Raw genomic sequence first — 15,781 nt, 5'->3', positions numbered from 1 at the left:
TTTTACCCATATAATCATCATCTTGAGTCTCTACATTGTTCTAATGCAAAGTTGCACTGGAGGGGAGAAGAGGGAATATTCATATTCAGGGATTTACAGAGAAAGGAAGAAGAAACAAGCAGAAGATCCACACTGGAGAAGGATAAATTGCTCAGGGTCTCATAAAATGTGTTTTGCTTGGTTTGCAGAGGTTGTGTGTATGATGGTATCAGAGCCTCAGTTCAGAGAATTTCAAGGGGACAAATCCATCCCTCCTTTGATTTTCTCCTTTCCCATGCTGGTATTATCCCACACTTACCCAACTGACTCCCAAATTCCCAATTTTATTTCTCCTAGGCTGCAAAATCTAAAGTTTATGCTCAGCCCAACGTGCCTCTTTCCTGATGCCAAATGCTTTCACTGATTACTTCTCTAAGAATTCTTCCTGTAACAGATGAATTATGAATTTCTAAGAACAACACTGAAATTGAACTGAAATTTTACTGCATATATAGTTAAAAGACCAGCAATGATCCTTGCTTTTTTTCTCTATTTTCAGGACAATCCATCCCACTTTTTAATGACTGACCTTGAAATTACACCTCAAGGACACTATAGGAGTTTGTTTATGTTTCTTTTTTTTCAGATGTCAGACTCTGTGCAGCACAGTTCCAATCACATTCACAAATACTACAATTCTGACACTTAGCAACATGATCTGGCAGCTGTCCCTCTGCTATGAAATAATTTAACTGAAATTTTACAAAAAATTAGCTAAAATTAATGGCATTAAATCAAGGTAGAGAGAGCAAAATCCTCCAATTTTTCACTAAACACACATGCTTACATACATACATACACACAAAATGAATTCTTTATAAGTGAACCATTAGCTCTACCACCCTCACTTGGATTGCAGATTGATGACAGTTTGGAATTAACCTAAATATAAACACAAAAAATAATGTATCTGCCCCACAAAGCTAAAGGAAAGAGCATGAAAACTTTGGGCAGACATCATGCCTCTATTCAGTTTGAATAAAATCTGCAGAGACAAGGACTGCACCTTGCAGTTTGAGCTTGAATCATGGATTCACAGAAGAATTTGGGTTGGAAGGGATCTTAAATCCCACCCAGTGCCACCCCTGCCATGGCAGGGACACCTCCCACTGTCCCAGGCTGATCCAATCCCAGTGTCCAGCCTGGCCCTGGGCACTGCCAGGATCCAGGGGCAGCCACAGCTGCTCTGGGCCTCACAGGGAAGAATTTCTTCCTAATGATTAGAGTGTCTGAAGTTGGAGCCATTCTCCTTATCCTCTGTCCTTTGCTGCTGTAAATAATTTCTTTCTTGGAGGATTTCTTCAGGAGCTCCATGTACCTTCAGGTACATGAACCTGACTTTCAGCTCTGTAATCAACTATGATTCTGTTCTTTAAAAAAAAAAAAAAACAAACTACTCTCCAAAGACTGATTCAGAACTTTTAAAATCTGTATTTATAGCGATTTAAATCATCAAGTGTAGAGGATTCATCCGTTTACCATCATGTGTTCATCTCTACTAGACAGTTCTCTTATACCCAGCCTCTATTCCAGCCTTCTTGGCTGCCTGAAAAACGAGGCAGCTGCTTCCCATCTCTCTTTTGCATGTTAATTAAAAGACAAGCATTGAACATGTAGCAACAGGATTACTTTGAATAATTGCCCTGGTTGAGTTTATCCAGTAAAACTGAAGATGACCCTCAGTAGAAGTGCCAAATGGTTTTTAATTTAGGAATCTCATTTCAGGTTTATCTACAACTTTTTAAATATTCCTTCTTTTAATAAAATAAATTATGTAGTCCAATTGCAATAATAATGTAATATCTGATTCTAATGTTATCTTCAGCTTCTAACAATGGATGGGATAGAGGTGCTGCTCCAGTCTATCAGAAGAATGTAGTGACCATTAAAAGGCAAGCAGAGATTTGTATCACTCAGTTGTTCAGTGTCATTGTTCCAGTCTCCACAGTGGAGAAACAGCACATTTCTTTTAAGTAAAATATTGCTGGGAACTCACTGCTTCAGCAATTACCTCTGAAACACATTGTTTTCTCAAAGCCATTAACATGTCAGATCATGGCAGTGCTTGACATTCAAACACGCCTTGGAGGGCTGCAATTCAATTTAAGGATCACCTCCTCCGAGCAGGCTAACCTGCAAATTTCACAAAATCCCAGAGAAAATCTCAGGGCGCATTTTGATCATGCTGCTTCCTAAATTAAAAACAAAACTCTAAGTGTTAAACATCTTTAACAAGGCATTAAACCTCAGCCATAACCTAAGAGGGGTCCCTTAATGAGTGATGACATATGTTGTGCAGGCAGTTATCTGCTAACGCTCAGTGCTCAGCCAGTACAATGGAGTGCCACAGAGTGCAGAAGGGATGGATCATCACTAATGAGAGGATAATTTGAAGCTCCTCTTCTGAGAACCCCAGAGGAGACTTTCGATTGCTGCAGGATGGAGAAGGATGCAACACTCCTTCTTATCACACTGTTCAAAGAAGAATGGGGAGTGACAGTGTGATAGAGGAAAAGCTGATGCAGAAAGAGAAAATGGGTTTGGGCATTGGGAGACTCCCTAAAAGGGTTACCTTCCTTTGCTCCTCCAAAATCTTGGCAAAATACTCTGTCTCCTCACTCTTTTCCACCCAGACCACTATGGCCAGCTGGGTGGAACATTCAGGACATTGCTGTGTGTGGGGCTGGAGCACAGAGCACACTGCAAAAGGTGTTGAGGTCGGGAAGGAGCTCAAGAACTGATGCATGAGAGCCATGCTCAAAGGCAGAAGAAAAACCCAACACCTCTTCTACAAAAAAAAAAAAAAAAGTAAAAATAGAAAACTCTTCAACCAAAGCTAACAGATATTCAAGCCAAAACCTGTCACTGATTTTCTGTACCCATGCAAAATCCTCTTTCCCTGCCCAGCATCTGTTTTACTTTGCTGTTCTTTTGATTGATTGTTTTCCTTTTTTTTTAAGACCAATCTTCAGCGAATTCAAAGGAAAGCTGCTGAAGACCATTTGTAAATGCTTCTTGCCAAAGCCTCGATTTGGTGACAGAGTAGCATTTAATAATCATCGATATGAAATGTGCAGCTCAGCCCTCCTCCCTTGACCCTTCCCCTCATGTAAAGACATCTGCAAATTAAGTGAATAACAATCAATTTGAGATGTTGCCATTTGCTGAAGCAGGCATTACTGGTTTCTACCTGCATCTAAATCAAGGCAACTGCTTCCAGAGACAGTGATGACTTGACATTACATTGCAAAAAATATGAAAAGTATCAGAGCTCTGGTGAACCTGTTCTTACTAGGCTGCAGTTGTTAAAGTTATAAATCTGCAGCTCCTGGAACTCTGTAGAGAAGGTCTTTTAGATGAAGCCCAGCTAGTAGCCTGTCCCTGGGCAGTGGGAAATATTTTTTTTTTATTCAAATATTTATTCTTAAGCAGGAATTCAGAACAGGCTCACTACTTAGTGGTTCTTTGCCCAAATTTGTCCTCACCTTCTAATATTTAGTAGCCAGGGGGCTTCTCGAGCCCAAGGTCATGTGTGAAGAAGTTCTACAGCTCTCTTGATCTTGTTCATGGTAAATTACCCTTTGTGCAATGCCCTGCAGATTGCTCATGGACAGGAGCAGCATTTTCCAGCTTTTTCAGCTGCTGCTTCTGCTGGTGCCTCTTCTGGGCTCACTCTGCCATTTCTCACACAAAAGCAGTGTAAACCCCTCTCTAGCATTGGTGTCATACTCTGGTTTCTCCCAATTATTCCATGTGCTTTTTAAACAGGGTCATTAAAACTCTGCAATAATTATTGTGCTGGAGGCCACAGACTTAGACTTTGTTATAACAACCTTTTTCACTTTGCTTTTCTTTCCCAACCATTTCAAACATTCATATTCCTTTCTTTTGGCAACTGTCAATTACTGATTTGACATTTCACAGATGCTAAGGTTGCTTCAACATCCTTGGCAATAGCAAACAGAGCACAGCCCTTTCAATGTGGAGTTAGGATTTTCTTTTTTAAACACATCACTTCAAAAATAAATCTTAATTGATTAAAAAATTGCAGTACCTAGGGTTTGAGGCGATTACATGTAGTTCAGACTGTGAATTTATGTTATTGACCAAAAGGTTTTCACCTCTGTTTTTGTTTTGGGGTTTTTTTCCCCCCATGTCACCTGATTCCCCAGTTTCCTAGATGACTGCCCTACTTTAAGCAAGGAAGAGGAACCTCTTATTTTCACTGTGGTGCACAGCCTTAACTCTCCTCCCAAGTGGAGAAACAGCAGGGGGGCTTAAACACTCATGGGGGCAGAAAAAATGACAAGAAAACCATCTTTGTTCCAGGAATACAGTATGAGGTCACGTTACTATGGCAGCATGAACCATTTCCCCTCTTTCTAGCTGGTAGAACTTTGCCCAGAGTTTATTCCCTGGGAAGCCAAATCCAGAGTTCAGGCTGGGGGTGGGGAGAGTGGGTTTAGAGGTCAACAGCAATGTGACAATAGCCCAGTCAAGAGAAAAGAAAGCTGTGGAATGGAAGAACCAAAGAGTGGGTTCACCAATCTCTGGGGGCTGGCTCACACAGAGGTTAGAATTCATCCCCTCTCTTTAGCCCAAAGTTCCTGATTTAGCTGTTCTGTGCTCAGCATACAGAGAGGCTGAATGATGAGCAATGAGGATGACAGGACAGCAAACTAACAGATGAGAGGACAGTGCTGTCAGGAAATGTGGAGCATGTGCCCACTGCTCTATTGTATTTATTAGCTAAATTACTCTTATATTTACAGGCATCTTGGACTAATGCCATTATTTTCCTGCTTCAGTCCTTACAGTTGTTAATATCATGCTAACAGGATATAATATATATTTCTGAGTAACCTCTATATGATGCATGCACCCCTCTGTGTGTAAATGCTGCCATGAAAAGGGACAAGCATAGACTCTGAAATATTATAAAAGAGCAAGAGGTAAAACTCACATGTAAGTTAAAGCACTAGCTTCATAATACTTGAAGAAAAAAGAAAGAATTGTGATTGGTTTCCTTTCACTTGGAAGTCTAAGAAAAAAGAAAAGACAGACAAGAAGGTAAAGAAATTCACTATTAAAACTGGCAAGTACAAAGATCTGTGAGGTCAAGGCTCTCAAGTTTCACCAGTTTCTACACTACAATCCTGAGAAATATTTATAAGGAAACCTGGAATTCCAACAGCAGCACAGAAGTTGCAAATGACTCAGGGAAAACTTGTAAGACACCGAACTGAACAATTGTTTTCTAAATATTCACAGATATGATTAGCTCAGTTGATCAGAGCATGGTGCTGATAATGCCAAGGGTGTGAGTTTGATCTGAACATGGGCCAGAAGAGCTGGGCTCAATGACACTTGTGGGTCCCTTTTAACTCAGAGTATTCTTTCATTATTTTACAGAACTTCTGTGATTATTAGTCCAAACCAAAAGATTTACTTTTCTCTTAAACAGGGCCACAAATATTTTCATCATTCAAGGTCTGAAATATTCTTTAAATCTAGCAGCATGTCACTGAACACTTGAAATAATGAAAATAATTCTATTAATACCCCAAATATGTGGGCATATCCTTAACTAATAGCCCTTGGGCAGTGGTCTATTTCTGGACAAGGGGGAATTACTACTACATTACACTAAAAAACATTTCCAATTAAGGAGGAAAGTAATGTAAGACAAATTAAATACAGTAAGGAGCTGCTGCTGAAAAGCACTACATTTATTAAGATAAGACACTGCAGAACTGTCCACTTATGGTACAACAGTGATTTAAAAGACCACGCTGGTCTCACAGAAGCTCAGATGTTTAATTTAGGCCTTTCAGCAGCTCACATTACAAGGACTTCTCCAACCCCTCCTCCAATGTGATTCCTTTAATGTGTGACAATAAGGCTCATGTACATGAAGGTATCCATTGCATAGCTTGAATTAAGCTGTTTAACCTCCACTGAAATTCCATCAAGGAAAAATCAATCCATACTCAGCTTTATACTACAGAAACCAAACCATGATTGGTACCTGAGCTAGACAGCCTTAAATTATATCAGGTACATCTACATTGTGCTTTCTGTGACTGCAGGGGAGACATCTGTAGCCTCTGGAGAATTACTGTCAAGGCTCAAGAAAAACCTGTCCAATGCTTTTCTGTGGCAGATTAATGCAATGAGGGATTTTCCCAGAGAAAAAGCTGCAGGTGTGTAAACTGACACAGTTCCTGGATAAACCTAACATGCACACCTTATTTCCCTACCTGTAATGTGAAAACTGACTAGTCCTGTCCTATCAGAAAGAGTTGGCAGCCAGAGAGATTTACAGATATGATTCCCTTTCCCATGCACAAGGTAGGATGATGTGGGATGAAAGGATCTTGCAGCCTATTCCACCACAAATGGAAATGGAAATACCTCCCTATTTCACACTTCAGCACTAATATTGTCATTTACAGCACAGCTGCAGTAATGGACATATGCTAACTGCATAACAGAAGGATTAAAGTGGCCAAAACACTAAGTTTAAATCCTTCTCTGTTCAAGACAAACTAAAGATAAATGATGCAAGTTGGGGGCCAAATTATCTTCAGAAGGATCAGATCTATTTACTGAACATGCAGGATGTCTAGAAGTCAGCAGGAAGCATTTATTGATCAGCCATTGACAGGGGTGTCACCCAAGTGCACCATATTATTGAACATGTTTGCTTGGTCAATGTGCATCTCTAAGCTACTGTCTCCTACAGCTGAACATAAAATGGCTTTTTGGAGAGAAGCAGGACTGGAGAACATAAAAACTCTCCCTGACAAAGGGCTCAGGGTAGCTGTGTTCAGTTCCTAAATTGAAAGAAGCAGAGATAATCCACTAATCCTGAATGGGGCAGCACCAGATTTCTGTGCAAGAAAAGAAGCACCCTTCCCTTTGACATCAGGGGTCATGGGTGGTATTTCATCTGGGGTCCTCTCTTCTTTTCATTCTGGTCATTCTTTCCCATTGCAGGATGAGTCTGCTGTTTTCTGGGAAGGATTTACTGTCAATTTCTCTGTAATTATGAGGAATACAGATTTAGAGGAAATGAAGCAGTTTGGTACTCTAAGAGCCTGCTTTCAGCTTTTTGTTGCATTCTGAAGTAATTTTGCTACTTTGCATTTTAATAGGTGAATTATGTCAAAGTGATCCATTCTTAAGGATGGGCAAAGTTACCCCTTACCTGAACACATGTAAGCAACTGAGGTAAGAACCTGCTTCAAATACCCTGCTAGGTCTGATATAATTAATGCAGAAATCCCTTTTTCTGGTGGGCATTTCTCAGTCTCACTTCTGTGCAACAGCCCCACACAGGCCTAGTTATTCAGTAATACTGAGTGTCCCACCTGGAAATTGAAACTTTATATTCTGAGGCAACTCTCAGGTGGCCTGAGTCATTACCCACCTGTAAAAGGTAATAGCAGGTGTATTCTGTTTAAGGAATTAGGAAAATGGGGCAGATTTACAGAATCATAGAAACAGGGACTGACTTGGGTTGGAAGGGACTTCCAAAGATGATTTAATTGCAACCACCCCCTGCCATGGGCAGGGACACCTGCCACTATCCCAGGTTACTCCAAACCCTGTCCAGCCTGGCCTTGGACACTTCCAGGGGTGGGGCAGCCACAGCTTCCCTCTGACCAAGTAATTTCTTCATAACATCTGATTTAAATATCTCCTTTTTGTTTTTGTTTTAAAACCATTCTGCATTGTTCTGTCACTGTCTGCCCATGTAAAAAGTTGCTCTCCCTCCTTTTCACAAGCCTGTTGAAGTGCTGACAGGCTGTGACAGAATCTTCTCCAGGCTGAGCATCCCTAACTCTCTCAGCTTGTCTTCATAGCAGAGATGCTCCAACCCTCTGATCATCTTTGTGGCCCTCATCAAAGACTTAGAAATATTTTTATTAGCAGTAAGAACCCTTTTTTCTAGGAAAACAGCTTAGATTTTTTTCCTTTTCTTAAGAAAAAAAAAAAAGTTATCCTTGCTTTCACCACCTGCAGACAGTCCTGGGAACTGACCAAGAGTCTGAGGGTTGCATTTAATTTGCATAAATCAGGGCTGATTACAGTTACTCTCCTCATTAATAGACTGAGTACTGATTAATAATCGGCAATACACAGAATGTAGTGCTGCATTTGCCAGGGACTGAATACAGCTTGATGCCAGACATGTTTCTAAAAACAAAACTCCCATTCCACAACGTTCCTGCTCAGCACACAAAGGACAACCAATCTACATCACAATGCAGGCTTTGTTCTGAAAGGAAGAGAAAGTCCTGAGAGTTTCCTCAGCTCCCACTGGTCATATCTTTATTTGAAACCCTGGTGGGAGGGGGCAGAGATGAGAACGATTTCATGGCCCCTGTCTCATTCCATGCAGGTGCTACAAGCAAAACTCCACACCCCTTACTGCACTTGTGGGCCCTGTTGGTGCCTTAGGGTTTTAGCTTTTATATTTTTCATATATATTTTAATCCTGCAATTCTTTAGTGTCTAACACCAAATCCATATCCAGTGTGAGCTGCTGCTCTCCCATTTTGGGCAGACACAACAATTCCTCTCCAAGCTGGAATCAAGGACACCTCACTGCCTCAGGCCCTGAGAGATGGAAACAAAAGTGAGTTGGGGGAGCAAACTTGGGGTAAATGACTTCATTACCTGAAGCTTGAATTGGAAGATTGTAATTGCAGATTGGAGAGATTTAAAAAATGGACCAAACTTATAAAAGTGGGAAAAGTTGTGACCCATTGTCCATTTTGGGTGTAGCTCCTGGAGGGGCTTTGTCTGCCCTAAATGTACCTGAAACCCCTTCAATAAATATAACTGCTTTTTATTCCCTTAATTTTGTCTGACCTCTGTTTTTAGATAACCCAAAAAGACATCACTGTCACTCATCTATTCTGAACCAGCACCTGAGTTTCATTGAACAAAAAAATCACTGTCTAGAGGAGTGAAGTGATTTCTCCCTGCCTGTACAGAGGAGATGCAAGCAGCACATTCAACACAGCACCTCTCTCATTTCATTATGACAATATACATCATCTACCAGCATATTTATTGCTTACATAGATGTGAGGTTTTTACATGAAAAATTGATTTATCTATTGGATAATTAGTAAACTTCAATAATTGCAAAAGCCTCTTAGCAATTAGTTGACATTTAATTAACATACAATAACTGTCTTATTAAATCTCCATTAAATACCTGTTAGAGTTAATTAAAACCCACATTTCCCTGATTCCTGGGGAAACCACATTAGAGTTAAACAATAAGCTGCCTGGAACAGAGTTGCTTGCTTATTTCTGTTGCAATGGTTTGCTCAGTTTAAGGTAGGAACAGCTCAATGGTTCAGATTCCAACTCTCTGTGGTTATGTAAAACGTGAAAAACATGAATGAAAAAACATGAAATGCTCCAAGATTTTCAGCTAAATTCAGTGATAAACCTTTTTTTTTTCTTAGATAAGTGTATGAAATCTATGCCCCAAGCATGTTCCAAGTCAATAATGCCTTTTGTGTTGCTTAAAAACAATGATAAACTTTTCTGTAGAGGGACAAATGAATAGTCCACCATATTCTTTTGTATATTATTCTAATAAGATTATTTGGAATTTTGGTCCAAATTTATTCTCTTATCCCCTGAAATCTATTTTGCTGGCTTCTGTTAAGGTAGAAACATCTTCTTCTATATAATCAGATTGGATTAAAACCTGGATTATACAAAAAAACCTATGAAACATTAGGCAAAATAAATTATACTAGAGTTTTTCCCACTCAAATATATAATAAAATAATAAACCCCAAGCAACCAAAGAAAATCCTAATATTTCCTTTTTGCCAGAGACAAAAATGCAAGCATTTAACACTGCTGTTTGATCTGTAGCACAAGAACAGCTTCAAGCAAGTACCAAATCCTTTAAAATGGAAATCAAAAGTAGTATCAAGTGTAATAACACTGATATTGGTGCAGGTTTCTGCCTAAAGTAAATTAAAGTCAGAATAAAGTCAGTTCACAAAAAATATCACCAAAAAGACTTTGGGAATCCTTGTGGTTGACCTAAGCTCATAGTATTCAGAACTTCTCTTTTACATACAGGAATTTTCTGAACACCTAAGCATATGTATAAAAGTGAAATCAAATGATTGCCTCAGACTTGACAGAACTGCTGAACTAAGAGCCATGCACTGTCCTCTGGTAAAGGGCATCACCTTGAGAAGATAAAGGTTTGTAAATGTTGCTCTACAAGTTAATATTCCCTGCTATTGTCTATTATATATATGCAGAGGTATAAATAATGATCTCCAAAGATGTTGCCTAATCACCTTTAATGCAACCTTTACAAAACCCAGAATTCAGTACTCTGATTTTTCACAGCAGAAACAGAGATTTATCCCTATCAAGGTACTAATGTGTCAAAAAAGGGATCCTGCTTTTGGAAATAACGAAACAGGCACTGAAAGGAAAACAAACCTCTGGTCAGACAGATAATATTGGGTGAGTGGCTGTAGCCACACTAATTCAGTTTATAATGAGAGCACACAATGTATTAGTTGTGAGTTAACTTCAGTCTGAGGCCCCTGAATAATTAACCTGCTTTGTTTCAATTCATTTAAATGTCCACGTGCTGCTGTTTATGAAATTGGAATGTGCCCTACAAAATGGTCAAACTCCCTCCAGACTTGTACAGAGGCCAATATGAAAAATGTTATTCATTGTGAATCTTATGATTCAAGTATTTTGCTCACAACAAAAATTAACATTGCCATTTAAAATGAATGTTGAGAGCAACTATTTTACCCTAATTAGAAAATAATGGAATTTGATGTTTTTATATTGACATTACATCCACTTTATTTTCTATTAAAAATTCATATAAACCAGCTTAGATTATATATATATATATAAGTGGTTTAAAATATTAAATTATTGTACAATATCAAATTATTATGTAAAGATTTGAGTGCAGCTAATAATATTGTAAATCATGGTCACTGGTACTCTGCAAATGAAATGATACTATGCATATAAAAATAGAAACTAAGTTAAAAAATATAAGTCTAGAAATTCAGATTTTCCAGTTGTACCATGAAAGATATTGAACCTTTCTAGCATTCCATCATGTGTTATTATCCTTTCATATTTTAAACCATGCCTTTTTAATTCTCCTGGTTTTCTTCATGGCTGCATCTCTGCAGTGCAAACTGGTTTCCTTAACCATTAAGAAATATTGCTACTGCTAGAAATCTGCCATTTTTCAAATCTTTTTCAAAGGAAGAAATAAAAAGGTTGTCTCAGAGAAAGAAAATAACTTAGAAACAAAAACAGTCTGCATTTTGTTCCCACAGGGACAAACCAAGTAATATTTACTCTGACATGATAAAAGATCAGAAAGCGTTAGAACTAATGGCTCTGTAAATAGGAAATTCAGAAGAGAGGGATCCTGCTAGAATCACAAGAAAATTGTATCCATTTTCAGCTGCCAATTTTTATGAAACATCCTGATTTTTTAACTCTGTATTTATAGAAATGTGTATGATAGCAGCACCTCTGCCATCAGTATCACCATATTTTTTACATTATTGCCAGGATTTCTCCTGAAGAGTTATAAAGTATTTCCTGTACAGAAACAAGGCAGATTATGCAGAGGTCATTTTCAATGACAGCCACATTTTGGAGAGTAAAAGCAAATCCAGCATTGGAAAGAGCTTTTCCTCCAAAGAGAACACAAAAGTGTCTTTTTGAAGCACCCAAGACAAGGGGACTTTGGACAGAGGAGATTAAATTCACATTTCATAGCAATTCTTTCTCTCCAGCAGAAGAACAAAGATAAAAATACAGCATAGGCAAGACTCTAGAGATGTATCAGGATGTGTGAGAATCAAACATGTGCCTGGTGGATGTGCCTTCTACACACCCAAGCAAGTTATTTCCTAGCAAAGTGGGTTACACCAAAATAGTTTCTGTTTACAACTTAACATTATGGTAGAGCAGAAAAACAGCCTAAAGCCCAACTAAGGTGGGACTATCAGGAAGGTCAAGGGGAGAATGCACTTTAAACAACTGCAAATACTCAATGAGAAGTGGAAAGTTCTTCTGAAATTCTAATTTATTTGAAGGTAAACTCACAGCACCAAGTTTCTGAATATTTTCTTCTAAAAGTATCTCTGAGGTCATTATCCTCCATAAATTACACTTTTTGTGTTATTAACTCCCATTTTTTTCTGACAACTGCACTGATGCTACACCTGCCTCACCCTTGCCCTAAACTGAAAAGTCACATTGGTGTGAATTGTCCCCTCCCTTCTATGTGGTCAGCCCTTGCTAGCACAGAGTATTTAATTCTGTTCTAGTTAGTGTATTATTTAAGGAATGCAGGTTGATTAGAGTCTGAGTTTCTTTCTTTCCTGCAATGCCAGATGATAAATAAACACATACTCAGAACTGAAACTAAAAAAAAATGTGCAGCTGTAAAACCTTACAGTGCAGTTTTGAATTCATCCTAGATGGACACCAGGTCTTCTCACAGCACTTAGAATATAATTAGAATTCAACACTAAAGAAAAAAAAATTCCCAGAATAAAACATGCAAAGATTATAATCTAAATACAATATTGTTAGTTGAAAGAAATGAATGTAGAGTATTGAATGTTCAAAATTGTGTTGAATTAGATAAGCAAATCCCATGTAGACTTTGTTAATGATTCATAATCAGCTAATAAGCTCATCTCCAGTAGAATAATGATCCATGGACCTGTTAGCTCATTTATCACTATGTTTTACAACACTGGCAAAGAAACTAATTAAATCCCAGCATCATTACACAGAATTCCTTTTAATAGAGATACAATGATGCACTAGAGGCTACAGATTACACTGCAAATTGTACCCAGAGATTCTGGACAGCAAGTTTTAATTAACACCTTAGCAAGAAGCTACCCACTTAAATAATAACCAACTAGGAAACATCTGCACACTCAAAAACATTGGAGGAAGGAGAGAGTAATGAAAGGAGCATGGTGCAAAGGATGGAAATTGTGTTTTTTTCCTATCCACAGCAAAAAGGTATAATGCAGTTCATCAACTGCATTAATTATCCAACACAAATGAGAAGGCAGAACTATGGCAGAGGCATGCATACCAGGTTATAATTTTAAAAAATTAAAACCTGTGCAGCTGGAGCTTCTTCCAGGATATAGTAAGGATTCACAAAGCACATGTGAATCCTTAAGAGAAAGAATACAAGAAGTTTTCATGTCATTTTGTTCATTGTGGGAGAGAAGACAGGTGTGTGACTGGCCAGATGAACACTTTTTACTGGGCAAGCAGAAGAGTAGGAAGAGCTTAGGAGGCAGCACAGAATAAAAAAATACTGAAAGACTGAATAGTCCAACACTGTTATTCAAAGCAAAAATTATTGTAATAGTGGAAAAACTACAGAGAGTAGTCATTAATTTAACCTTTTGACTTGAACATCCCTACCTAGAGTAAGAAGCACACAAGTTCTGCAGTGAAGCTGAGCCAAGAAATAGGGTTTGCAAGTATCTTTTAAATGCACATGTAGAGGAACATGCAGGCCCCAAAAAGGTGAGTTGTTGCTATGACTATTGAGAAATTAATCAAAAAGGCAGGACTCTCTAGCAAAATACCTCAGGCTTTGTTTGTTTAACCTCTTTTTTCTAATAGTAGTGAATATTCAGTGATCAGATACTGTTATTACCTAAAAAAAAATTAAAAGCTTGTCAGTGTATCTTTTTATTTTCAAAGTTGAATTATTGCAAAAGAGGGAGCAAATAGGATAAATCTGAGTTTGAGCTAAATCTGTTTTAAAGTTAGTTCTCAGAGACTTTTGCAAGAATTTATTTCTTTTGAGTGTACCATTTGAAGGAATTGTCCATCAGAGCAACTCCAGCAGAATCACCAACATCTTGTTGATTTTTCTGAGATTTTTATTGTCTGATGAAATGTAATTAAAGATTCCCATAGTGACAATTAAAGACTTGAAAGAACTTAAGTTGGTGTTCACATTATTAAGTGGTAAAATGCAGCAATGCTGTAAATACCCATTAGCCATTACAGTTCTCATTAATCCCCAAAACCAACTCATTAGTGTCCTTAGACATGACAGACAAGTACAGCAAATGAGATAAATCTATCAATATATTCATTGTGTGCAAAATCAGGGCTTCCATCATCATATTCACATAGTGACAATCAGTTAAATGCTCCTTCTGCAAGAAATAAATGCAAGAGCATCTAGCTGGAGTGTGGAATGATGCATGGTGAAATAACCAAGATATCAGGCATTCCAGTTCTACCTTAGATAGGTTCATGTGAAGTTCAGTTTGGTATGAATTGTGACAGCTGTTTTGCTGATGATAAATTTTATAAAGCATATTGATTTAACTTATACTGCTGTAATTTACAGTTATTTCAGAGCTGAGGGTTGCCAGTTTGTGGAATTCGATGAAGGCTTCTGGTTGTGCAAAGAAAAATTCAGTAGATCACCCAAGGGCTGGAGAAACATCCCGGCCCTGCACTGATGCCTTAGGATTTTGGCTTTTATATTTTTCATCTACTTATAATCCTGCAATTCTTTAGTGTATAACTCCAAACTCCATATCCAGTGGGAGCTGCTACTTTCCCATTTTGGGCAGACCCAACAATTCCTCTCTGGGCTGGGAATCAAGGACACCTCACTGCCTCAGGCCCTGAGAGATGGAAACAAAAGTGAGTTGAGGGAGCAAACTTGGGGTGAATGACTTCATTACCTGAAGATGTAATTAGAAGATTAACCCCCAATATGCAAATGGACCAAACTTATAAAAGTGTGAAAACCTGTGACCCATTGTCCATTTTGGGTGTGGCCCCGGGGGGGCTTTGTCTGTGTAATGGTTTTGAAAGCAAAACCACTGAGACACTCCAAGTCAGAAATACAATTTAATAGAAAAAAAAAAAGAGAAAAATAAAATACATGCAATAGTACAAAAAAAAAACCACTGACAGAGTTACAATACAACCTGACACCCTGCTAGTCAGGGTGGTGGTAGCAATCCAGGTCTGGTAGCTCTTGTCCTCTGGAAACCAGTGTGTAATGACTGCTTTGGTGTTCCAAATCTCAGTTTTTATCTAGGTAGGAAATGTTTGGCTCCTTCCCTGGCTGGAGCATCTCCCAGTGGGATGATGGAATTTTATCAGTCATGCACTGGAACTCAATGGCCATGAACGGGAGATATCTCCTGGAGGGAGGATGGGCTGTGGGAAAGATAAAGATGATTGCCCAGCTGGTTTAAAGATGGCCCATTAGCAGATAATGTGTGCCAGGAGATCAGGGTAACTGCCACACCCAGTTTTAAACAATGGCCCATTAACAGGAGATAATTCCCACAGAGATAAGAATCACTGTCACACCCAGTTTTAAACAATGGCCCATTAACAGGAGATATCTTCTGGAGGGAGGATCGGCTGTGGGAAGATAAAGATGATTACCCCAGCTGGTTTAAAGATGGCCCATTAGCAGAGGATATCTCCCACAGAGATAAAGATCACTGCCCCACCTGGTTTCAGCAGATGGTGATAGAATACAGACTTTTGGGCACATCTTTACATTGTAACATAGGACAGTCTGCCTGAAATCTACCTGAGGGCTCTTCAATAAATATAACCCCTTTTTATTCCCTTAATTTTATCTGGCTCTGTTTTCAGCCTGTCCCAAAAA

The sequence above is a fragment of the Erithacus rubecula genome, assembly GCF_903797595.1.
Source record: "Erithacus rubecula genome assembly, chromosome: 23".
Classification (NCBI taxonomy): Eukaryota; Metazoa; Chordata; class Aves; order Passeriformes; family Muscicapidae; genus Erithacus; species Erithacus rubecula.
This window is presented reverse-complemented; position numbering follows the sequence as displayed.